Here is a 27,161-nt window from a genome sequence, read left to right on the forward strand (position 1 = left end):
GCCGAGATCATGCGGGAAGCAGGAGCTGAAGAGACCATGCACCTGAAGGGGGGTGAGTATGACTGGGGAGGACGGGGAGCAGAGCAATATTTACTGGTCCCCGTTCCATCGCTGTCTCTCGGGTCCTCTGACTGTGACATTCAGCGGAGACAGCGATGGAACGGGGAACGCTAAATATAGCTAGTTCCAGGGGCTTGAGCCAGCGGCGACACCGGCACCTGGCCCCCAGTGATGGAGAGGTGAGTTTGTCTTTTTTTTTTTAATATAGCAGCAGCGGCAGCAGCATATGGGGGGTATTTTATGTATGGAGCTTCTACTTGAGCCACCATTAACCCTTGTGCATCATATGGGGGGTATTTATGTATGGAGCATCTTCGAGGGCCACCATTAACCCTTGTGCAGCATTTGGGGGTAGTTATGTATGGAGCATCTACTTGGGACACCGTTAACCCTTGTGCAGCAATATATGGGGGGTATTATCCTTTGAGCAGCTTGTTGGGCAACCATTAACCCTTGTGCAGCACCACCCTCTGCTTATACACGAGTTCATAAGTTTTCCCAGTTTTTTGTGGCCAAATTTGGGGGGTCGGCTTATACACAAGTATATACGGTATATAGACAAAGGAAGCATTTTGCACCTCCTTTTGGGGTCCGACTCCCCCACCTTTCTCTGCTGCCATCTTTTGAGGTCTGTCTCTCTAGCTTTGCACATCTACTGTAGCTCACAGCCCAGGAGTCTCTGCATCTGCTCAAGCCACAGAATGCTGCTCATTGTAATAATGAAACAATGTATAAGCAAAGTATAAACAATTATTAGTTGTTGAGGACTGTTTTCACTAAGGCCTCTTTCACACATAAGTTTTTGGCATCAGTCGAAATGCGTTGTCGCGACGGATTGACGGATCCGTCGAAAATTGTGAAAAACTGATGCGACCGATCCTTTTTCACATCCGTTGCATCCGTTTTTTTATACATTTCTTCCATTTTTCGATGGAACCATTTTTTAAAAACGCCAAATGGGAGGCTCCCAAACGTGACTGGCTATTGGAAACTACTTGAAACCTATATATAGAGTGCTTCAACACCCAATCTTTGAAAGGTTGTAAAGCAAATGGAAGAAATGGAAGGAGTTATAGCGAAGATTGTGAACATCTATGAAGATTTTGCTTTTAGGCTAATTGGTTGGCAGTGATCATTCGGGAAAAGGAGGAAGCAAGACAGCGCATCCTGCGTCTGCTGCGGCGGCGACATCTTTGGATCCACCCGATCAATGCACAGCGAATGACATGTGGTGTCTATTCAACACTGTATATGGAATTGAGGGTAAACCCTGAGAAGTTTTTCAACTATGCATGCATTAGAGTGGAAAATTTTGATAATTTGGTGGAACGTGTTGGAGACCTAATCAGGAGAAATGACACGTATTGCCGCTTCTCCATATCACCGGCGGAACGTCTCATGGTGACTCTTCGGTAAGCCTTTTTTATTGTTTCTCTTCCTGCAGACTTATAACTGTAGTTTGCTGCTGGTAGTTTGTATTAATTATTGTCTTTGCCTTTTTGAACAGATTCCTTGCAACTGGTGAATCCCTTTCCTCACTACATTATCAATTCAGGCTTGGGATTTCAACAATTTCTGGGATTGTAAAACAGACCTGCAGAGCATTGTGGGACTGTTTACAGGAGGAGTTTATCCCACATCCCACAACAGAGAGAGGTGGCTGGAGATTACAGACAACTTTGAAAAGATTTGCCAGTTTCCCAATTGCGTGGGTGCAGTGGATGATAAGCATATAAGGATTGTCAAACCAGCTGGATCTGGCTCAGCATATTTTCATTATAAAAAATATCTTTCAATTGTGCTGATAGCCATTGCAGACGCCCAATGCAAGTTTATAGCCATGAATATAGATGCCTATGGCCGCTCCATTGATTCTCAGGTTTTTAAAATGTCTGCAATGGGGCGTCATTTATACGGAGACACATTCCAATTTCCACCTCCAAGACCACTCCCTGGAACCTCTGGACCACCAATGCCATTTGTGTGTGTTGGAGATGAAACCTTCTAACTTTCGCAACACCTGCTCAAGCCATACGGAAGTAGTGGCTTGACGCCAACTAAAGAGTATTTAATTATCGGTTAACACGAGCGCAAAGAGTGGTGGAGTGTGCTTTTGGCATTCTAACATCCAAATGGCGAGTTCTGTTATTTGCTATTAAACTGAAGACTGAGACTGTGGATGAAGTGGTGAAGGCTTGTGTGGTCCTGTCATATGCAAGTGGAGCGCCCGACCAGGGCTGGTGGGGTACTCGGTACCGGGCCCGTTGATCTCAATGGGAGTTGTCACGGAGCTGTGACCCGGTCCGTGGCCCTGGGGCTCCATGGCAAAAAGGGGGTGAATAGAGTTTATGCATAGTTCATGACGCCACCTGTGGTGTTCGGCAAGTGAGATGTTAGGCCGACACTGCATGCAGATCCTGTGGGACTGGTGGTGTGTTGCAGCCAAGATGGTGAAGCTCCCCACAGGTGGAGCTGTAGTCCCAGGGCAGTGTAGATGTAGGGGTAGCTGAGAGGCGCAGGCAGTGCAGAAGCTGGCACCCAGATGCAGCGGCACCAGGGGTGTTGGTGCAGGAATGAATGGAGGACACCAAGGCTTGTAGTTCCAAAGCTTTACTCACAGTCTGTAGTACACACAGGTGCCTGCCTCCGTGCTGTGTCCTCCGGGTCAGGGGCTCAGTCGACCTCCAGGCAAGATAGGACGCTCCCTTCCAATACTCCATCAACATGTGCCTTTCTGAACATCTCCTCTATAGTGCCTTTAAGTGTGAAGATCTCCTAGTACTGAGTTACACTGGAGTTCCTCCTGACAGATGTTCCCAAGAACTCTACTTGTAGGGCAGACAGCTGTAGCCTGCTTCGGGGACTCCTTACTTCTGAGTCCCGGCTCACTATCAATGTTGCTGTTGTGCCCCCAAGTCTTAGATGGGAGTAGTGCATTTACAGCCCACTACTCCACCGGTGTCTGCTGCAGTACCATTAGTGTCCATACAACCTCGGGGACCAGGCCCCGGCCTTGCGCCTAGAACTTCTAGGCAGGGTTCTTCCTCTAACCCACGTCCTCTATTCCCTTTTACTCCTACGTTCCGTACTATTCTTTCCTTCTTATGGAAGGTCAGGTTTCAGTTCAATGTCTTTCTCCTTCTTTCTTTTCCCGTGCCAGCTGGCTCAGATCACTGAGGCAGCTGCAGCACTCCTTCCTCCATCTCTCTTCCAGTGATCTCCTTTCCTCACTCCTCTCTGAGTGACTCTCTGACTGACTGACTTCGAACTCCCTGAAATTCTAAACCTTCCCTCTCTTTTATGTATTCTAAACTCCGCCCACCTCCCAGCACGTTTAGTGTTCCAAGCAGGGAGCCACCAAAGGTGCTCTGCTACATTCCAAGCAGGGAGCCGCAATGTGGCTTTGCTGAACTACTGTGTTGTGTGGGATGCGAGTGTTGGAGCGTGGTCAGGAGTTCCCACCTTACCTGGATGGTGGGGCACCACACCTCAGGAGGAGGTGCAGTACCTCTGTCGCAACTGAACCCTCAGGGGCGCCACACAAGGAACAGGTTGCCATGGATGACAATGTGTTTGAAACCACCTTGCGTGATTATCAAAATATAACTTTTCGGAGTGCTGTGGCAGTTTCCAGAATGAGGGACAATTTGGTGAGTACTTTGTCACCTCAAGGAAGAGTAGAATGGCAGGATGACATGGTTTGATATCTTTGGCTTTTGATATAATGCATGTTGGAGTACCAAACTTATTGCTGTTGTCATAGTTGTGATTATACCATGATTTATGTATTGACCAAAGTTTTGTACCTTGTTACCCAAAGTTGTGTTTGTTTTATTTTTCCACCAAGTTTTTTACCTTTACACTAAGTTTTGTAAGTTTTGCACCTTTTACACAAAGTGTTGTAACTTATCATTACAAAAAGAGACAATAAATGTTTTTTAAACCAAAAAAAATATTTTTATTTACAAACTATTTACAAATTAGTATAGTGTGGGGTGGAGATGGGTCGCCCTCCCAGGGCTGTGGGGTACTCGGTACCGGGCAGGTGTCAGGGGAATGTGTCACAGCAGCAATGACCCGGTCCGTTGCCCTGGGCACCCAAGTAGTGGGGGATGTCGTTAATGGAACGGAATAGTTCGTGACATCACCTGTGGTGTTCGGCAAGGGAGATGTTAAGCCAACGCTGCAGACAGATCCTCTGGGACAGATGGTATGGTGCAGCAAAGATGTAATAGCTCCCCACAGGTGAAGCTATATTCTCAGGGCAGTGTAGATGTGGATGGCACGGTGATGTAGCAGTGCCGTAAGGGTAGGAAGCAGACAAGACACAGCGGGGTGCAATTTCTGTACCTTTACTTGATAACTGCAGTCCAGGGTCCTGATTACAGATGGTAACGGAGCAGGCTAGCCTGGAAGCAACTCAGGGATTCTCTCTCAGCAGACGGGCTGTGCAGTCTCCTTCCTAACGATTGTTTGAATGAAGCACTGCAGTACAAAGTTACTCTGAAGTTCCTCCTGTCAGATGTTCCCAAGAACCTTACTTGCACGGCAGACAGCTGTAGCCTCTCTCGGGGACTCTTCTCCCTCTCTCTCAGTCATGGCTCTCTATCCAAGCTGCTGTTGTGCCTCAAGTCTTAGATGGGAGTAGGGCATTTACAGCCTCCTACTCCTCTGGTATCTGCTGTAGGACCTTTAGTATCCGTACAGCCATGGAGACCAGACTCCAGTTCATGCACTCTCAAGCTGAGGGAGCTCTGCTTCCAAGCTCAACCTCTAGCTTCTTCCTACACGTCTGCACACTTCACCCTCTGCAGACTCACTTAACCTACTTCTTCCTGGCCCTCAGAGGGCACTCTTCACCTCAATCTTGGTTCAGAGCATCCCCCTGCTGGCCAGGAGTGGAACTGCGTTGCATGTATGGATTGACTGCGAGAGAGACCCATTATTGCCTCCAAGCCTGGCATTACCCTCCCCTGGAGGAAGGCAAAGCCACTGTGGCGACCATACTCTTGGGGGCGCCACAGAGATAGTATCGGAGGGGCTGACAGGGTGGTCCACGTAGATAGTGGGGGAATGGAGACCGGGTTGGGGTTGATCTGAACTGGAAGGGGTGGAGAAAATATGAGGTTGGGCAGGGAGTATCGGTTGGGCAGGGAGTGGAGGTACAGATGTTGTGTGTTGGAAATTGTATGGTGCAGGAAGCTGGTCTGGGGAAGGAATCTGGTACTGGGAAGGAATCTAGTACTGGGAAGGAGTGGGAGGAGGAACAGTGGCTGGAAGAGGGGCAGGTGTGGGAGGAACTACTGGGGCTGGTGGGGGGGTTTGGGAGGTGACCTGCACTAGAGCAACCTGGCAGGCTTGCATGTCATGCATCTGATAGACAGGAGATAGCTTGTCCATGCGCTCAAGTACTGCCTGATTTGTCGACTTACTGACTTACTTGTATCTAAATGCATCCTATCCAGACGACTGCTGAATTCAAGCATGCTGTTGTGCAACACGTTGAATCCAGCAGTCATATGCTTGGCAAATAGCTTGATCGAGTTCTGGAAAGCTGCATTTAGATGCAAGAACTCGGGTGCATAGCTTCTTTCCTGACCTCTCTGGCGCTGCCGCCAAGAACCCAAAGGTGTTCTAGAGGTGGTGGCAGTGTCAGAGGGGTGGGGTAAAGGGAAAGCTACATCATCACCAGCAGAAGTCTACCATGATGCTCCAGCGCTGGTGGATGGGGCCGAGGGACCAGACGTGAGGGAGGGTCAGACGGGTCAGATCTCTCAACGTGATCCCCGGTGGCGGACTCCCGCGGGATCACTCCAGAAGGGTCCAACTCAGCAGCAGGCTCCCGAGTGCTGCAAACGGTGCTGTCAAAGAAAAAAGCAAAAAATGTAATATATTAATATTGCATTGCCCTGGCTGAAAAAAAAAATAAGATTAGACATGTAAACATTTTGACTTAATAAATGGGTTGGGGAATATTTACAGTACCTTCTGCCGACCATCATCGACCGGAGGAACGACATGGCTCTAGCATACTTGCAGTGGCTCCTGCATCCTCCCGATCCACTTGAGGCCTGCATTTCCTTGTTGAACTCCCTCTTGAAACGATCCCTGAGTGACCGCCACTGCTTGATAACCCTTTCACCTGTAAAGTGAAAGCACAAATTGGTTAGTATACAACACATTACATCCTGCAACATAACTTACTGAACTGTGAATACTTATGCACTTGAGTATGGGCCGGAGGTCCGAGGTACTCCCAGTTGTCCACAACTATAAAACATACTTCCTCCCAGAGCCGTCGGGTGATGACTTGGTCAGCATGGCAGTGGTCACCCATGTTCCACAGCGGCTCCCGCTTGCGTACCTCTTCGATGAGGCGGTCAATGTCTAGACCATCATCTTAACCATCCAAGTTGGGAGCATGCTGTGAAGACTGTTAAAAAAAACAAAAAAAACATTAAACACAAATCCACATGAACTATAAAAATAATAATAATAATAATAATAAAAAAAAGAGTGGTACTTACCCTATGCTGACTGACTATGCTGGTCACGATGACAACCCTGGGAGGTGCTTGAAGTACCTCTAAGCTGAACCCCAGAATGTGCAGACTACAAAATAAAAATATGTGCTTGGATGTAGGCATATGTATTGTATGTAACTGTGATGTCTGTAATGATCTGTTTTTTATGTGTTGGGTGGACTGTGATGTCTGTAAGTATCAGTTTCTGCAAAACTTACACTTTGCGCGACCGCTCCTTGCATTTCTCCACCCCGTCCGTCTCCTTCAGGAAGGCCCTCTGATGCTTCAGCTTCCTGTGAAACCAGAATTAATGCATATTGTGTTACAAAAAATGTCACTATCACCAAAAATAAAAAAAAAAAAATTTAATTACCTCAGTTCACCAATGCTGTGATGGAGGGCTCCCAGAAGAAGACATAATGGCCTGGCTTTGTCCCTGGTTTTGTGAAGGATCTGCAAGTAAAGACACTTGTTAGCTACAGTTGGGTCACCCTCCCAGGGCTGGCTGGGTACTCGGTACCGGGCCCAATGAGCTTCAATGGGAGATGTCACGGCAGCAGGGACCCGGCCTGTGGCCCTGGGCGCCCATTGTAAAAGGGGGAAAGTTCAGTGTGCTTATGTTAATTAAAGTTTATGAATGATTCGTGACGCCACCTGTGGTGTTCAGCAATGAAGATGTTAAGCCGACGCTGCAAACAGATCCTCTGGGACAGATGGTGTGGTGCAGCAATGATGTTATAGCCCTCCACAGGCAGGGCTGTAGTTCCAGGGCAGTGTAGGGGAAGTGACACGTAGATGGTGCAGTGGCAGGCACAGTGGATGTAGCAGTACTGAGCAGGTTGACGCAGGAATAAGTGGAGGACACCAGGGCATGTAGTTCCAAAGCTTTACTCACAGTCTGTTGTGGTACAAGGGCCCGCATCCGTGCCGTGTCCTCTGGGTCAGGAGCTCAGCCAACTTGAAGGCAAGATGAAGTACTCCTTTCCAACACTCCGCCAACATATGCCTTTTCTGAACGTCTCCCTTGTTGCGCCTAAAGTGAAGTACTCACAGTACTGAGTTACACTGGAGCTACTCCTGTCAGATGTTCCTATGAACTCTACTTGTACGGAAGACAGCTGTAGCCTGCTTCGGGGACTCCTCACTACCTAGTCCCGGCTCACTCACGATGCTGTTGTGCCCCCAAGTCTTGTGTGGGAATAAAGTGGTGACAACTTCTATTCCTCCGGTGTCTGCTGCAGGACCATTAGTATCCATACAACCTCGGGGACCGGACCCCGGCCTTGCATTGTGAACTTGGGAAGGGTTCTCCTCTAACCCTAATCCTTAGTCCTCCTCTCCTTACATTCCGTACAAATCCTTTCCTTCTTATGGAGAGAGTCAGGCTTTCTATCAATGTCTCTTTCCTGTGCCAGTGGACCCAGGTCACTGAGGTCAGCTGCAGCACTTCCTTCCATCCATCCCACTCAGGGGATCTTCTCTCCTCCTCTGACTCTGTCAGACTGACTAAATCCTAAACTCTTCCCGCTCTTTTAGTGCAAACTAAACTCCACCCGCCTCCCAGCAAACTTCGTGTTCCAAGCAGGGAGCCACCAAAGGGTGCTTTGCTACACTACTGTATTGTGTGGGATGCAGGTGTTGGAGTGTGGTCAGGAGTCGCCACCTTACCTGGATGGTGGGGTACCATACCTCAGGAGGAGGTGCAGTACTTCTGTGGCGACTGAACCCTCAGGGGCGCCACACTATACAAATTATATATTAAGCTTTCTGGCCTTTAATACTTACATCGCGAGTCTGACTGGTGGCCTGACTTGGTCCCCGGTGGCCTGGCTTGATCCCTGATGGCCTGGCTTGGTCCCTGGTTTTGTGAAGGATCTGCAAGTACAAAGACACTTGTTAGCTAATATAAAGATTATTTCTGTGTTGTCCACTGAATTTGAAAAACAAAAAGGTAGCTCCAGAGATATTAGGATTTCAACCCCTCACCCCCCCCAAAAAAAAAATTCCTCTACGCCCCCCCCCCAAAAAAAGCTAAGTACTTTATTAGGTTTCTAAACCACCCCCTCTGTAATCTTAGATATTTTGGATATGCGCGATGCGTAAGCAGGCAAACCCTCCACCTCCGGTATTTCCCCCCCCCAACAAAAAAACCTAATACAGCCAGCCACCCAAGTAGTACCTTGATACCCTCTTTCCAACTTGATATGCGCGATGCGCAAGCTGGCAAACCCTCCACCTCCTGTATTCTCCTAAAAAAAAAACCTATACCTTGCAAACACCTACCCTCCTTCCAACGTGAAAACCCCCACTTGAAGATCTATTGACCACAGATGTTATGTTTTAAAAACCCTGTTAAAATTTTAAATACCCAATCTCTGCATTCCCCATTTGTGCCCACTTTTTTTTAAAAAATATAGACCCTCAAACACCTCTGTAATGCATGTTGTGCTTTCCTCTGTGACATAAACCACAATTTTAAAGTGAACTTGGTGAAATGATACTACAGACAGTTTTTGGAGCAATTTTTTTTTTTAAATTTTTAAATTTTTTGTGAAAGCAAGTAGGAGCTACACTGCTCTTTATTTTAAATACAAGTACAGTAAATGAAAAATAAAAAAAGCTTGGCTGGACACACACACGCCGCACTGACTCACACACACATACACACCACACACACACACACACACCGCACTCACACACACACGCCGCAGCACTTTGTTGGAAATACAAGTACAGTATGAAAAATAAAAAAAAGCTTGGCTGGACACACACACTCACTAACACACATGCTGCACTGACTCACACATACACTCCGTACACACACACACACTGCACTCACACACACGCCGCAGCACTTTGTTGGAAATTCAAGTACAGTATGAAAAATAAAACAAAAGCTTGGCTGGACACACACACACGCTGCCCTCACGCTGGAAGGACTCACACTGGCTGGCCTCACACTGGCTGGCCTCACACTGGCCTCTGTGTGGCTGCACGCTGGCTGCACTCTGGCTGTATCCTGCATATGCTTGCTGGCACATTGAGGAGTGGAGCCCTACCTGGCAGGTTTATATAGATTTGGGGCTGTCTGGCCCATTGGCTACTTAATAAGATTTGGAGCATGCTCAGTTTAAAAAAACGGAATCCGTCACTGGATTCCCTCATTTGACGGACAGCGACGGATCCTGTCCTCATAGGCTTCCATTCTAGCCATCGACGGACACCCCTGGATCCGTTGCTGTCCGACTTTTCGACGCAGACAAAAAACTTTACTTTGTCCGTCCTCTCCAGACGATGGACAAACAATTTCCGACGGATCCAGCGCACGATGGACGAAACGTGAGGCAATACGTCGCTAATACATGTCTATGAGGAAAAAAAAGGATCCAGCGGGATCATTAGCTAGATCCGCTTTTTTCAAAAAACTATGGATTTTGACTGACACCAAAAAACTGATGTGTGAAAGAGGCCTTAAAGGGGTTGTCCACTACTCAGATAACCCCTTCTCAATTAATATATATCACCTTGCCGGCATTGTTTCAGCATTGGTGCCAGGTCTCTCGTGATGTTATCTCACATGAGCCGTGCAGCCAATCAACGGGCGCTTCACTCTCACTTATTTGAAACATAACTTACATCCAGAAAGAGTTGGAGAACAGCATCAGTTCTTGTTACTTCTGGCTGTCAGTTTCACCCAAAATAAGTGAAAATTAAGAGATCCATGAAACAATCCCCAGTGTGTTCCCCCTGTGCATGCTGTCTCTAACCCCCTTGTGCTGTCTTCTCCACCTTGTGCGCTGTCCCCTGCCCTTTACATAGGATTCTCCTCCTGTGCACTGTCTCCCTTCCCTGAGGTCTTCTCCTCCTGTGTTCTGTCCCCTACTCCCGTGCGCTGTCTTCTCTCTGTGTGAGCTGTGCTGCAATAAGTGGGCAAGAGGGACATGCAGCAGTGATAATCCTTCTGATCCCATCACCCATCTTACCTGCTCAGGCACCCCATCTTCATGTTCCCGCCGGCGTTTGGGTCATCTCACGTCACTGCTATGTACCGCGCTGACGTCAGCTCTCAGCGTATAGCAGTGATGTTCAATGGCCGCCGGCCTATCACCGGCTGCTAGCTTATGTGCGCGTCATTTGATAGGTCAGGGGTCATTAAATGTCAATCTTATGCGGCGGGAGCTGACATAAGCGCAGTGCATAGCAATGACGTCTGATGGCCCAAACGCCGGTGGCCATCTTAATACCCTAGTTTGCGACGCGTGACTGTGGTTTCTGATAGGCCCATGGTCGGATATAAAGTGGGTCCGAGGTTACTGGCGGGCCATCTCTATGTTCAGCATGGCGGCCCATGAGGATCTGGGGCCCACCAGGAGATTATCCACTGTCCCGGCAGGTCACTCCAACCCTATCCCATGTGTCACCTTCTTCTCCCATATTTTCATCCTGCCCCCATTTGTCTGTCCCCATATTGCGGCCTGTAGTACAAAAAAAAGTTCCTCCTCACCCGGCTACAGTCCAGCGTCGTCCTCCGCCTTCCTTCTCACCCAGCCGTGAACTAGCGTCGTCCTCCTCCTTCCTCCTCATCCGGTCGCTTTCCAGCATCGTCCTCCTCCTTCCTCCTCACCCGGCCGCGGTTCAGCATCGTCCTCGGCCTTCCTCATCACCCGGCCATGAACCAGCGTCGTCCTCCTCCTTCCTCCTCACCCGGCCACAATCCAGCGTCGTCCTCCTTCTTCCTCCTCACCCGGCCGTGATCCAGCATCGCCGTCCGCCTTCTTCCTCAACCGACCATGATCCAGCATCATACTCCTCCTTCTTCCTCACCCGGCTGCGGTCCAGTGTTGTTCTCTTACTTTGTCTGGAGTCAGACTTGTATGTGACTTGCATCCCATCACCCAGCACAACCACCTGCTCTCTGTGGACAGAAGCATGTTAGCATGTCGTCATAGGCAGCGCAGTATGCGGCGGTGCATGACTAAAGTTATAAGCCAGCGACCCACACACTCACATTAGCTGCCAGCCCCTGATTGGCTGATGTCTATTAACTATTCCAGGGCTAGCAGGAAACAATGCATGTGCATCCGCACGTTCAGATGAATACAGAACCTGCTGAATCATATCCCTGGGGCCCCATGAGCAGAGGCAAAAAAGGGGGGCCATTCCAGGCTCACAGAGCCCCATACACAACCCTGCCTGCAGGCACAGGGTCTGCCCTGAGACTGCCACTCTCTTCCCTGAGACTGCAGTGACTCACTCCCCTGAGAGACTGCCCTGACACTACCCTGAGAGACTGCCCTGACACTGTCAGGGCCCGGAATCAACCTCCACTGCTATCCTCTCCTGCAGGACCTGGCTGATGCTGGGTCAAATGGCGGCTGATTCTCAGTGCAGTGCGGGAAATAGAGGTGTATCTAGTTTTTCTGGCACCCAGGGCAAGAATTCAGTTTGGCGCCCCCCCTCCAAGGACATATGCGAATTGCACAGTCATGTACCGACAAGTTGCTCTCCCTAATGCTGTCAATGTTCAGTGAAAAACTGAGAGAAGAAGGAAGAGAGGCTCGTTGTCACATGACCAAGTATGACAGTCTCATATGAGTGAAGTGTCCATGTGATGACTGCTGGAACCTGCAGAGCTGAATCCTGACATTACAGATTTCTGAATTCTCACAGCGAATGCACTGCACACTTTTAGGATTCTCCCTTGCCGGTGGACGGTCATGTCAGCAGAAGTATGTGATTTGTATACTTCTCGCCACATTTCGACTAGAAGTGCCCGGCCTCGCTCAGTTCATTTTCACTGAGTGAGGCCACACCGCTAGTCAGCATATGACTGCTTGTATGTAAATCGCCAGCATGACATAATCCTGACAGCTTGCAGTGCACAGTGTGAGAGAACTCAGAAGTCTGCAGTCACAAAGAATTACATCATCATAGTCCTGGAGAACCCCTTTAATGCTGAGCGTGATACACACCATGTCACCAAACAGCACAGTGAGTATCTGTAGTCCTGTTTATAGGCCCACTCACTGACTCCAAGATTGTAGACACCTGCGATGCTAATTAGTGGACACACCTTGATTTATCATGTCCCTTTTGTCACATTATTTTCAGGGGTACCATCATTTCTATCCAGGCCTATTTCATGAGTTTTATTTTTTTTTTCATTCTGTGGAAGCATGGTTGAAAAGCAATGTCTGACTTTTACTTGTTCATTTTCATAGATTTTTGATTTATTATTACTTTTGTCAGATTCAAGTTATTTCTGTGACCATTGTGGGTTTTTCTGTCATTAAACGAGGGGTACCAACAATTTTGACCACGTGTGTAGGAGGCAGTAATATAGTAGTTATATTTTTGTACATAGGGAACACTATTCTAGTAGTTGTGTTCTTGTACAGAGAAACAGTATGAAAGTAGTTACAGTGGGGGAAAAAAGTATTTAGTCAGGCACCAATTGTGCAAGTTCTCTCATTTAAAAAGATGAGAGAGGCCTGTAATGGACATCATAGGTAGACCACAACTCCACAACTATGAGAGTCAAAATGAAAAAACAAATTCAGAAAATCACCTTGTCTGATTTATTTTTCAAATTATAGTGGAAAATAAGTATTTGGTCATTAGCAAAAGTTCATCTCAATATTTTGTTATACAGTTGTGGCCTAAAGTATTGACACCCCTACAATTCTGTCAGATAATACTCAGTTTCTTCCTGAAAATGATTGCAATCACAAATTCTTTGGTATTATTATCTTCATTTAATTTGTCTTATATGAAAAAACACAAAAAGAATTGTCCTAAAGCCAAATTGGATATAATTCCACACCAAACATAACAAAGAGGGTGGACAAAAGTATTGGCACTGTTCGAAAAATCATGTGATGCTTCTCTAATTTGTGTAATTAACAGCACCTGTAACTTACCTGTGGCACCTAACAGGTGTTGGCAATAACTAAATCACACTTGCAGCCAGCTGACATGGATTAAAGTTGACTCACCCTCTGTCCTGTGTCCTTGTGTGTACCACTTTGAGCATGGAGAAAAGAAAGAAGACCAATGAACTGTCAGAGGACTTGAGAAACCAAATTGTGAGGAAGCATGAGCAATCTCAAGGCTACAAGTCCATCTTCAAAGACCTAAATGTTCCTGTGTCTACCGTGCGCAGTGTCATCAAGAAGTTTAAAGCCCATAGCACTGTGGCTAACCTCCCTATATGTGAATGGAAAAGAAAAATTGACAAAAGATTTCAATGCAAGATTGTGCAGATGTTGGATAAAGAACCTCGACTAACATCCAAACAAGTTCAAGCTGCCCTGCAGTCCGAGGGTACAACAGTGTCAACCCGTACTATCCGTCGGCGTCTGAATGAAAAGGGACTGTATGGTAGGAGACCCAGGAAGACCCCACTTCTTACCCCGAGACATAAAAAAGCCAGGCTGGAGTTTGCCAAAACTTACCTGAAAAAGCCTAAAACGATTTGGAAGAATGTTCTCTGGTCAGATGAGACAAAAGTAGAGCTTTTTGGGCAAAGGCATCAACATAGAGTTTACAGGAGAAAAAAAGAAGCATTCAAAGAAAAGAACACGGTCCCTACAGTCAAACATGGCGGAGGTTCCCTGATGTTTTGGGGTTGCTTTGCTGCCTCTGGCACTGGACTGCTTGACCGTGTGCATGGCATTATGAAGTCAGAAGACTACCAACAATTTTTGCAGCATAATGTAGGGCCCAGTGTGAGAAAGATGGGTCTCCCTCAGAGGTCATGGGTCTTCCAGCAGGACAGTGACCCAAAACACACTTCAAAAAGCACTAGAAAATGGTTTGAGAGAAAGCACTGGAGACTTCTAAAGTGGCAAGCAATGAGTCCCTGACCTGAATCCCATAGAAAACCTGTGGAGAGATCTAAAAATGGCAGTTTGGAGAAGGCACCCTTCAAATATCAGGGACCTGGATCAGTTTGCCAAAGAAGAATGGTCTAAAATTCCAGCAGAGCATTGTAAGAAACTCATTGATGGTTACCGGAAGCGGTTGGTCGCAGTTATTTTGGCTACATGTTGTGCAACCAAGTATTAGGCTGAGGGTGCTAATACTTTTGTCTGGCCCATTTTTGGAGTTTTGTGTGAAATGATCAATGTTTTGCTTTTTGCTTCATTCTCTTTTGTGTTTTTTCATTTAAGACAAATTAAATGAAGATAATAATACCAAAGAATTTGTATTTGCAATCATTTTCAGGAAGAAACTGCGTATTATCAGACAGAATTGCGGGGGTGTCAATACTTTTGGCCACAACTGTATATCTTTTGTTGACAATGACAGAGGTCAAACATCTTCTGTAAGTCTTCACGAGGTGGGTACATACTGTTGGTGGTATGTTGGCCTATTCCTCCATGCAGATCCCCTCTAGAGCAGTGATGTTTTGGGTCTGTCACTGGGCAACATGGTTTTTCAAATCCCTCCAAAGGTTTTCTATGGAGTTGAGATCTGGAGTCTGGCTAGGCCACTCCAGGACATTCATACGCTTCTTACGAAGCTACTTCTTCGTTGCCCCGGTGGTGTGCATGGGTTCATTATCATACTGAAAGACCCATCCACGTTTCATCTTCAGTGCCCTAGCTGATGGAAGGAGGTTTGCATTCAAAATCTCACGATACATAGCCATGGCCATTCTTTCATGTACACGGATTAGTGTTCCTGGTCCATTTGCAGAGAAACAGCCCCAAAGCATAATGTTGCCACCACCATGCTTCTTTTGATGCAACTCAGTATTCTGTCTCCTCCAAACATGACTAGTTTTGTTTCTACCAAACGGTTCTACTTTGGTTTTCTCCCAATACTCTTCTGAATAATCCAAATGCTCTCTAGCAAACTTCAGACGGGCCCGGATATGTACTGGCTTAAGCAGGGGCACACGTCGGGCACTGCAGGATCTTAGTTCCTGGCGGCGGAGTGTGTTACTGATGTTAGCCTTTTTTAACGTGGTCCCAGCTCTATGCAGATCATTCACTAGGTCCCCCCATGTGGTTCTGGGATATTTGCTCACCGTTCTTGTGATCATTTTGACCCAATGGGGTGAGACCTTGCGTGGAGCCCTAGAATGAGGGAGATTATCAGTGGTCTTGTATGTCTTCCATTTTCTTATTATTGCTCCCACAGTTGATTTCATCACACCAATTTGCTTGCCTATTGCAGATTCAGTCTTCCCAGCTTGGTGTAGGGCTAGAATTTTGTTTCTGGTGTCCTTCCACAGCTCTTTGGTCTTCACCATAGTGGAGTTTGACTGTTTGAGGTTGTGGTCAGGTGTCTTTTATACTGATAATAAGTTCAAACAGGTGCCATTACTACAGGTAATGAGTGGTGGACAGAGGAACCTTTTAAAGAAAAAGTTACAGGTCTGTGACAGCTAGAAATCTTGCATGTTTTTAGGTGACCAAATACTTATTTTCCACCATAATTTGCAAAAAAAAATCTTGCCAAATCAGACAAGGTGATTTTCTGTTTTGTTTTTTTTTCCTTGCTTCTGTTTATGGATCCGCTCCGTACCTTGGCAGATCGGATGTCTAGTCTCACGCCCTGGCCACGTCCCATAACCAACTACAGAGAGAGCTTTCTGTGGCTGTTAAAACTCTGAAAAGTGCTCATTTTTCATCCAGGAGCTGTCCTTTCTGGGGTTCATCTTGTCTGCCAAGTGGTTTCGTATGGACCCTGGAAAGGTACAGGCCACAGGCCATTGTTGATTGGATACAACCCAGAGACATTAGGGGTCTACAACGTTTTTTGGGGTTTGACAGTTATTATAGTAAATTGATTAACGGGTTTTCTCATGTGGTCAAGCCCCTCACTGCTCTCACTCGGAAGGGGTCTGATCTCAAAAACTGGTCTGCTCCAGCAGAGGTGGCTTTTTCTCCATTAAAAGAATGTTTTATGCTCTCTCAGGAAAATAACAATCTGCCTGATTCAGGGCTCCCTATAGCCCATCCGCCCTTTGGGTACCGAGATACATTAGAAGGGACCTGGAGGATAACCCCCATTGGTCCTGGGTCCACCCGGTGCCTCGGGACGAGGAACCCTCTCGCAGCCTAGCTGCAGGCCTGAAGCCTGTCAGGGTCACATCGCAGCTGCTACGGTGCTGAAGGTTCGGAGGCCCCCTTCCTGTGACTGGAGACCGACGGTGGGAGAAAACCAGCCGCTTGCCTTCTGATGTCATCTGGCGATCGCGCGGGGGGAGCTCTCTCCTGGGCGCCAGGCACGCCGAGGGAGACCGCAGAGCTTGCTGCGGCCTATACATCCGGCGGAGCCATGGCCTGGAGTGGGCGGACGACCCGCGGCGTGAGCGGTGATAGATCCGGGAATGCGGTGAGGAGGAGCCTAGCTGCATGCTGTGCCCTGGAGGTGGGTGACTGGCTGAGGCTGCGGGAACACCTGGGACCACTCCATATTGCAGGAGGACAGCAGGAACCCTATCGTGGCCCACTTGTGGGACCCTCTCTGATTAGCAGAGTGCCTGAAAAGATTGCAGGAGCCCTGCTGTATCCCAACCCTGGCTATCAGAGGGTTATACAGTATGTTCTATCCAGTCCCCAATTGAAGGAGAAGAGTTCATATACCGTATTTTTCGGACCATAAGATCCACTTTTTTCCCCAAAAATTTTTGGGGAAAGTGGGGGATGCGTCTTATGGTTGCAATATACTAACTTCCGATCATGGCTGGAGGCTGGTGCGAGTGCCGCGGGGCTCTGTGGTGTGGTGGTGGCGGCGGACTGTGCTCCGGTGCAGGGGCAGCGGCTCTCTGTGCTCCGTGGGGGGCTTTGAATCTCATCTCCCAAGATCTCGGGACGAGATCTGAACCTGAGCATGCGCCGTCCCAGGACCGGTGGCCATCTTCCTGGCGTCCATGTTCCCGGAGGCCACCGCAACATGGTGGCAGCCAGCAACGGATTTGCGAGGGCCTCCGGGCCTTGAAGAAATGCCGGTGGAGCCGCTGCTCCTGCATCGGAGCTGCTGCCCCTGCACCGGAGCACAGCCCGCCGCCACCACCACAGTGCCCACCTGCCCCAGCACAGCCCAGCTTCCCCAGCACAGCACAGCCCAGCTGCCCCAGCACAGCCCTGCTGCCCCAGCACAGCCCACTTGCCCCAGCACAGCCCATCTTCCCCAGCACAGCACAGCTGCCCCAGCACAGCCCATCTTCCCCAGCACAGCACAGCTGCCCCAGAACAGCCCACCTGCCCCAGCACAGCCCACCTGCCCCAGCACAGTTCACCTGCCCCAGCACAGCCCAGCTGCCCCAGCACAGCCCAGCTGCCCCTGTACAGCACAGCCCACCTGCCCCAGCACAGCCCATCTTCCACAGCACAGCACACCTACCCCAGCACAGCCCAGCTGCCCCAACACAGCCCACCTGCCCCAGCACAATCAACCTGCCCCAGCACAGCCCAACTGCCCCAACACAGAGCCGCCGCCACCGCACCAGCCTGTACCACTGAATGACCCCTGTGACCACTCCTCCACCTGTGCTGGATCGCTTCCCTGGTAAGCTGAATTCGGACTGTAAGACGGACCCCCATTTGACACATTATTATTTTTTTCTCTATTTTCCTTTTGAAAATTTGGGGTGCGTCTTATTGTCCGGTGCATCTTATAGTGCGAAAAATACAGTAATCTCCAGTGATACCCTGTCTTTAGGTATAAAGGCTTGGGACTCCACCTGCTGGCTTCTTGATGCAATTACACATACTTAAAAAGAAGGAAGAGAGAATATTTTCTTCTTTTCTTTTACCTATTCTCTTTTGTCTGTTTTCCTATTTTGGGCTGTTACTCTTACCAACAGGCTCATACGCAGGGCAGTTTCTAGGGAATTTTGCCAACAGGGCGAACATCGAAAAAGCGCCCCTCCCCCAAACATTAACATGCTGAATACTTTAGATAAACTTAGATGAACGTGTCTTACCTTATGCACCACAAATATTACCACAAAATCCCCTTGCCCCCAATATAGCAAGCACAAACAGCAGGGTAAGCACCCCAGATATTGCCCCCAAACGCCTGCGCAGTATGAAATCCACATGCAGATTGGACGCAGGCATCCTGATTCAGGTGCGTCTACAGTGACAATCATATGTTTTTGCTGACACATATCAACACCCAAAATTCGCAACAAGCTGCGCTTTGGGAGAACATGGAAAATCCTGATGCATCCTGATCCTGATGCAAATGCAGCTCCATGCATCCTTATGTTCAGTATAGAGATGTAATCTGGATCAGGATGCATCAGGATTACTACGCATCACAACGCACCGTACCACAACGCTAGTGTGAACGCAGCCCCACTCGTACAGCCCCTAACCAGGTGCCCCCATGTTATATACATGCTCCCAATACATTTTATTATCATTACCACACTGTAGCACAGGGCACAAGCCCTTCTAGTGAGGCGGGAAAGATCACTGTATGACAGAGCAGCATGCGGACATAGTCTAGATTATGTCTGCAGTCTGTTCCCATACAGTGTCATCACTTTCCCATAGCACATCCCTCACTTCCGAGCATCAGTGCCGCAACACGGATCCCTGCAAACGGACCCGTGTTGTCCTGGATCCGTGCTCCATAGAGCTCCATGTTAATTCCAGACGTGTAGCTGCGGATCCGTGCGTCTCCCTGTGCCTGCGTGTTTTTCAGATGGCACAAAACTGCAACAACTTGCGTTTTTGTGCATCTGATAAAATATGCAGACATGCGGATCTGTGGGAAAATGGTGACAACTGGATGCACACACAAGTCCCATCCGTCACCACTGAAAGTCAATGGAGACGAAAACGGATCCTTGTGCATCCAAAATATGCAAGTGTGAAACCAGCTTAACCCTATAAGGCCATGTGCACATGGTGCGGATTCTGCTGCGGATCTGCAGCGTTTCAGGCTCTGCATGTCCGCAACAGCTTTAGGTGCGTTGTACAATACCATTGTTTTCAATGGTAAACTGAAAAACGCTGTGCACATGCTGCAGATTTTTCAGCGCGGATTTGCTGCGGGTTCAAATCCACAGCATTTCAATTCTCTGTGCAGAATCCGCTGCGATTTCACACCTTCTCCATTGGGTGTGAAACCGCAGGGCTAATCCGCAGCTCTTTTTTACCTTTGGATTTTTCCAAATACGCAGCACCAAAAATTATGTGTGCACATGGCCTAATTATTGGGGCTGGACCTAGATCTCTCCACAGGTTTTTGCCTGAAATCACTTTATTATATTGCTCACCCTTACCCTACCCTCAGCAAGAACTGCCGCTTCTCCCTGTAGGGTTCCTGTCCTGAATCCTCCTCACTCACTCAGTGCTGCACTGCTGCTGATGCTGAGCTATTAACTAATAGTAAAGTATACTATAGTATATGTGAGAACATGAGACCAACTTGCTGAGTCACTTGAGTGTAACCCCTCTACAGTCACATGCCATATACTGTATGCCATGCATGCATGTCTGAAGCTAGGAGGAGTATATCACTTTAAATATTTCCACTCCAGCACAGACAGCACACATTTCCCCCTCTCTCCTGACAGCTCCTCCCAGATGAGTCACTGCCTGTGCCTGGCGCCAGAAAAAAAAAACAGCTCGTTCACAGTGCAGAGGCGTCTCATTTCATTCACAGCAGGGAGCCGGCTCTTTGAATCGGATCCTTGATTAATGTCACATCACTACTAGGCACTAGGCAGGCGCCCCCCGGCTTGGGTGGCGCCCCGGGCAATCGCACCCCCGTCCCCCCCTAAAAACGGCCCTGCTCATACGCCCCCTTACTCCTGTAATATAAAAGGGGTATTGCAGCAGAACTGCACCAGAGGCATACTCTGTTCTATAAAATTTACCCCATGTCTTGCTAAAATCCAACACGGAGGGCATGGACGATCCTGGTGGACTATAATTATGGAACACTAAATCTGTCACCACGGGCACAAGTATGCACCCACCTATATAAGTAATTTTCATGTGATAACTTTCAGAACGCAGGAGGTCTCTGAGCAATGCGTCCCAAAAATTCTGCTACATCAGAAAGCAATACCCGTCCGATCACACAACTGATGACTCAACGTACAAACCCAGCTAATCGCACTATGTCAGCGTCACAATCAACCACATTGAACACCGGTAGCTCCCCCCAGAGGTCACAGCAAACTAATTTGACTACTCCAACAAACATGATTCCAATGACAATGGAGGACCTCCTGGCTACCATTCAGAAAACTTTCAGAGCTGAGTTATCTTCTGCTGCATGCAATTTCACGCGGCAAATCCAGGATATTGCTCAAAGAACCAATGATTTGGAAAGAAGAATGCCACTGAACATAATAGAGAGCAACTACAGGAACAAGATGCTAGACTCGAGTTCCTAGCGTTAAAGTGTGAGGACTTGGAAAATCGATCTCGCCGAGGCAATATCAGAAATAAAGGACTACCGTAAAGTAGCTGCAATCTAATGGAGGTTGCCTCAAATCTCTTCTGCACCCTCCTGCCCCAAGCAGACCCTAATTCTTTAAAAATAACCAGAATCCGCAGGGCCTTGGGAGGTCCCAAATCTGATGCCTCACCTAGTGATGTTGTCCTTAAAATGCACCATGAAGAATCCAGAGACCTGATTCTATCTGCTGCTCGAAAACTGAACAACTTACCAGGAGTCCCAGATACTGTATCTCTGTTTCCTGATATTTGCCCGGCAACTCTAATAAGGAGAGAAGCCATGAAAGATATAACTCTAGCCTAAATAAAAGGAAAGATTAAATACAGATGGGGATTCCCACATGCTTTAATTTTCTCCTACGGCAACTCCACCTATTCTCCAAGAAATTACGAGGAAGGGAGAAAAGCGCTGGAGAAAGTAGGCATCCCGATTTCTGATTCGGGAGCCCTACCACAGAGACAGAGACCGCGCAGAGAGTGGACGGAAGTTTGCCATGCTAGACTCAGTAAATCACAGCACAACAAATAGTCTAATTCTTGAGTCCACTATTGACGAATGTGCTGGAATATTCTCAAAGAGCGGCCAAAATGCTGAGATATTGTTCTGATAGTATTACTATTTGATGCTATTTATAGCAACTTATGAATAATATTGTTTCCTTTTCCCATTAGTGGAGTGTTGTGCCCCTGGAGTAACTATGCCACTCCATTTTGGGCTGTTACTGCCTATGGTTCCACTGATAGTGGGCCGGCGCACTATAGCCCACAAGCTGGTCATTGGTTGTGACCATTTCTCTTGTTGTTGTATTTTTTTTGTATTTTTTGTTACCCTTCCTTCCCTCCTTTTCCTAAAAGATTGTTGATGAAATGTAAAAATATTTTTTTATTTGTGATTAAGGTAAAAATGCTTGTTCCAGGTCGTAGTTTAATGAGAAATTTCATTAGAATCTCTCTATGCATACCTAATGTATAAGGTACTATCGCACAATGGTAGGAGGTTCAACTTCCCGATAAAAAGAAAACGCGCCTTTATTGATTACCAGAAACATTCCCCTGATGTGCTATTCCTACAGGAAACTCATTTCTCTAATAACGCATCTCCCAAATTTTTTCATAAGCTTTACTCAAGATTTTTTCTTGCTACCCATGATAAAAAAACGAGAGGTGTCGCTATATTGCTACTGTACATAATTGTTTCCCATTTATACAGGAGGGTTTGGTCGTGGACGCAGAAGGTAGATATATAATCCTTTGGGGCACGGTCCAGGAGAGGCAAATCTGTCTTGTGAATTGTTATGCACCCCGACATTTCAAATGAAAACAATTAAATCTATTGCAAGAACTTTAAGGTCCATATCCTATGATACTATCATATCGGGGGGGCAAGTTTAACCTGACTATAAACCCAACCCTTGATAGCTCTAATAAGGGGAGGCCTGACATGTCAAGGAGGGAAAAAACTATCTTTGATGGTATCTTGCAAGCTCATCATCTGGTGGATACATGGAGAGAATCTCATGGACAATCCAGAGGTTATACCTATTTTTCTAGAGCTTTCCATTCATACTCCAGGACTGACTGGATTCTGACTAATTCAGAAAACATACCGTCATTGATGTATTCCAGACATGTCCCCTCCTCTTGGTCCGACCATGACAGTGTATTCTCTGTATTTAAATTAAGCGTGGAAACTGCACGTCTGTATACGTGGACACTGAATGAATCTTTGCTTTCTGATCCTCAAACGAGAATAAAGGTCGAACATGAGCTCAATGCCTTCTTCCTTTCTAATATCACCCCTGACACCTCTATGGTTAATGTTTGGATGGCTCTTAAAAAAGGAGCAATTGACTCTCAAGAATGAACTTTATAAATTAGAAACCACCAATCAGTCACACCCCTCTCTATACTTAACTAAGCGAATCTATGACTTAAAACTTCAGCTAAACACTTTGCTAACGACGCATACGGAAAGAGCAATTAGGTGGACGCACGCGACATTCTATCGGTTCTCTAATAAAATGGACCGATTGCTTGCTTGAAAATTAAAACAGAAAGAGCGATTAAACTCTATTTTCTCCATAAAAGATGAACAATCCCTAACTACTTTTAACCCGAACAAAATTTACAAAATATTCCAAACTTATTATCAAAAACTATACACTGATAGCACAAATTTTTCATTGCCCAAATTGGATGATTTTCTAGCTAACGTACCACTACCTTCCCTAACTCCGGCTTACGCTGATACATTACATTCCCCTATCACTGAAGAGGAAATCACATCTACTATAAACCATCTTAAAACTGGGAAGGCTCCGGGCCCCGATGGGTTGAGCGCATTATATTATAAAAAAATTTCAAATATTTTATGAAAACATATACAAACATACTGCAATAATATGCTAACAGGCCAAACAATGCTGCCGGAATTCTATACGGCGCATATCACTGTCATCCCAAAACAAGGGAGAGACCCATTGCTCACAAAAAATTACAGGCCAATATCCCTTTTGATCGTGGATCTTAAGATTTTCTCCTCCATAATAGCCAATAGAATTAATAAATGCCTACATAGTCTTATTCACAAAGATCAGGTTGGATTCATCCCAACCAGACAAGCCCCGGATAATATTTGTAAAAACCTAAACCTTATACATAACGCTAACAAACGTAAAACCCCCTTAACCTTGCTAGCTTTAGATATAGAGAAAGCTTTTGACACCGTCACTTGGTCATATATGTTTAATATCTTGCACAAAATGGGGGTTTCATAACATTTAATCGACTCACTTAAACTTCTATACAATACTCCGGTTGTCTATTTAAAATTAACCTCGACCAGTCCAGAACCAATAATTATCGGAAGAGGAATCAGGCAAGGGTAACAACTATCTCCAGCCCTATTCACTCTAGTGATGGAACCACTAGCGCAGAAGATCCGTTTACACCCCGATATCACAGGCCAAACTATAGGTAGACATGAATACAAGGTCAGTCTGTTTGCCGACGACCTACTTCTGACCATGACAAATCCCCATATATCCCTGCCGAATCTCTTAAATACGCTTAATTCTTTTGAGGAAATCTCAGGCTTAAAGGTCAATATCGATAAGTCAGAAATTATGTTTCTGAACACTCCTTCTGCTGAACAAGCTTCAATAGTAGAGAACTTTCACTTCTGACATGCAAAGCATTACATTACATATCTAGGAATTAACCTTACTTTATCCAAGTCCACGCTATTTAAATATAATTACGCTCCCCTCCTCCAAAAACAAACACAATCTTTGTCAAAATGGTCATCCCCATCTCTTTCCTTTTTGGGAAGGTGCACTCGGTTAAAATGGTTACTTTGCCTCAATTTCTATATCTGTTCCGATCCTTGCCTATTTCAATACCCCTAATGACATTCAAAATGATACACTCACATATACTATGCTTTGTCTGGAACAATAAAAAGCCCCGTATTTCCCAGCAAATTCTGTTTAGACACAAAAGACAGGGAGGAGTGTCGCTACCAAACTTTACTCTTTTTTATAGGGCGGCTCAGATCGCCCAGGTGGCAGGGGTAAATGCGCAACAACACACACCTATCTGGCCGCAAATAGAAAATTCTCAAATAGCACCTTACTCCTTAGAGAGCCTAATTTGGGCCATGGGGCCTTTACTGAAAGATTTGGCTTTACATTCAGCATATACCTTTCACTCCCTGCGAATCTGGAGCGCGAATAGGTTCCAATTTGCGTTTCAATCTCATCCCTCTCCTCTCCTGAACTTGTTTAACAATCCCATGTTCCCACCAGGAGTTACATCCCGAAACTACGTACGGTGGCAGCAGAATAAGCTAACTAGGCTACAAAATTTAACTACCCACTTCAAACTAATGTCAAAACAAGAGTTCATCGCAAAATATCAAGTCCCGAGGTCTGAGACTTTCCGACTTGAACAAATTTTTCATTTCCTGCAAAACCTAACGGTTGGCTCCTCAAATGTACAACCTACAACATACAAACTAGAATGTCTATATGACCCACTTGGCAGTGGCCTTATATCCCATCTTTATTCTATATTTAACAAACCCAGAGATGGCCTGAAATTGAAGACTATGGAGCAGTGGGAGGCAGACCTATGAATCTCCCTCACACCTCAAAGGTGGTTCAGATGTTATGAAAATATAATGAGGGGCAGTAATCAAGTTTTGCTTACTGAGACTTCTCTTAAATTGTTTTTCAGAATACACTCTGTACCTAGCTTCCTGCACAATATTTATCATTCGGTCCCTGGCAACTGTTTTAGAGGGTGCACTGACGATGGAGATACTCTCCATATTTGGTGGATATGTCCAATAGTGAAGTCTCTGTGGAAAGATGTAGTAAAATTAATTGATACTATCTTGGGTAGGAAACTACCTCTGTCACAGTCGGTTCTTCTGCTGGGGGACAGACCAATCAATGCTAACAGTAGGACTTGCCGTCTCGTAGACTTTATTGCTATGGCAACAAGAAATAACATAGCTAGCAGATGGAAAACCAGTACGCTCTCAATTACGCAGGTGAGGAGAAGAGTCAATCTGGTAATGTTATATGAGAAAATAGATGCCATCAGATCTGATTCTTTCGAAAACTTTCGAGGTATCTGGGATCCTTGGATTCAGGCACATAGAGATGTGACCTTTCCAAAATGATATCTATATCTATATAATATACTGGCATGGCAGTGGCTCCTTACAATCAGAGACTCTAAAGCAGGTACACTGGTGTCCCACGTTGGTATATCTCGTATTATCGACACTCACTTTAAAATCCCCACTTTCCCTTCCCATCCCTTTAAGTTTAACTTAGCTGTGTTATAACTAGTGTTGAGCATTCCGATACCGCAAGTATCGGGTATCGGCCGATATTCGCGGTATCGGAATTCCGATACTGAGTTCCGATACTTTTAGGATATCGAAAACCAGAATCGGAAGTTCCCATAATGCTATGAGCCAGTTTGATTTGATTCAGTCAATGACAATCCTCTGAAGTGTGGGCACATCCTGTTAGGCATGTGTGCATGTTAACTACTGGCATGGCTGTGACTGGCTGCTGAAATGATGTCATGATGCACTATAAAAGCCGCTGCCGCTGCCATTTAGGGTTCACTCTGCTGTGAATTCAGTTAGGGACAGGCTGCTGTTCAAGACTGTGAGAGACAGTTAGAGAGCAATTTTACAAATCACATTGTGCTATACCCAGGCTACATTCTCCATAAGTGTAGCTTTCTTTTGCCTTGCACCAGTGCTAGTCACAGTTGTCTGCAAGGTCTGTGTGAGTGCAGCTCATGCTGTGTAGTGTGTCCTGCAGGCACGTCTGCTTGTAGGCTGCTCAGCGTGTCACTGCCTCATACAATTTTTTTTTTCTTGCTGCAAATTTTTCATTCTCCTATTAGTGTGCATCCATCCGTATCCATATATGTTGGTTGCAAACACTATAGGAGTAGAGAGCGGAGCCTTTCTGCAACCTTTCAGTGCTAGTGCCCAATTAACTACACTGTTCACGGCTGTCTGAGAGGTCTCTGTGTGAGTGCAGCTCACGCTGTAGTGTGCCCTGCATCCACGTCTGGTTGAAGGCTGCTCAGCGTGCGTCACTGCCTCATACATATTTTTCTTTTATTGCAGCTCATTTTTCATTAATTCTCCTATTAGTGTGCATCCATCCGTATCCATCTACATTGGTTGGTTGCAAACACTATATAGGAGTAGATAGAGGAGCCTTTTTGCTGGCTTGCGCCCTGCAGGTGCAGCCAGATTAGTATTACCCTATTTTTTGGAGCCTCATCTTTTGCATTGTAGGTTACCTTCCTGCATTGTAATAGCTCCAAAAAGTTTGTGATACTATCACTTTCAAATCTTTTGTCACATCCTTTTTGTTTTTTTGAAAAAACAAAACAAAATAAAGTTCACCAAACACTCCACCTGACAGTTGTGTAGGCCACATTAGCTCCTATTAATGTGTAGTCCACACACTTTATAAAATTAGTGATTCTTATACCTGTTAGCAGCTGTTCAGGAATAAGCACACTAAGACCCCCTTTCTACTTTTCTGCCTATCTTTATCTGACTTCCAAGATGAAGAAGGCAGGGAGAAAGGCACATTGT

Source organism: Dendrobates tinctorius, unplaced genomic scaffold (genome assembly GCF_039654945.1).
Source record: "Dendrobates tinctorius isolate UK_male_01 unplaced genomic scaffold, ASM3965494v1 ptg000058l, whole genome shotgun sequence".
Taxonomy (NCBI): Eukaryota; Metazoa; Chordata; class Amphibia; order Anura; family Dendrobatidae; genus Dendrobates; species Dendrobates tinctorius.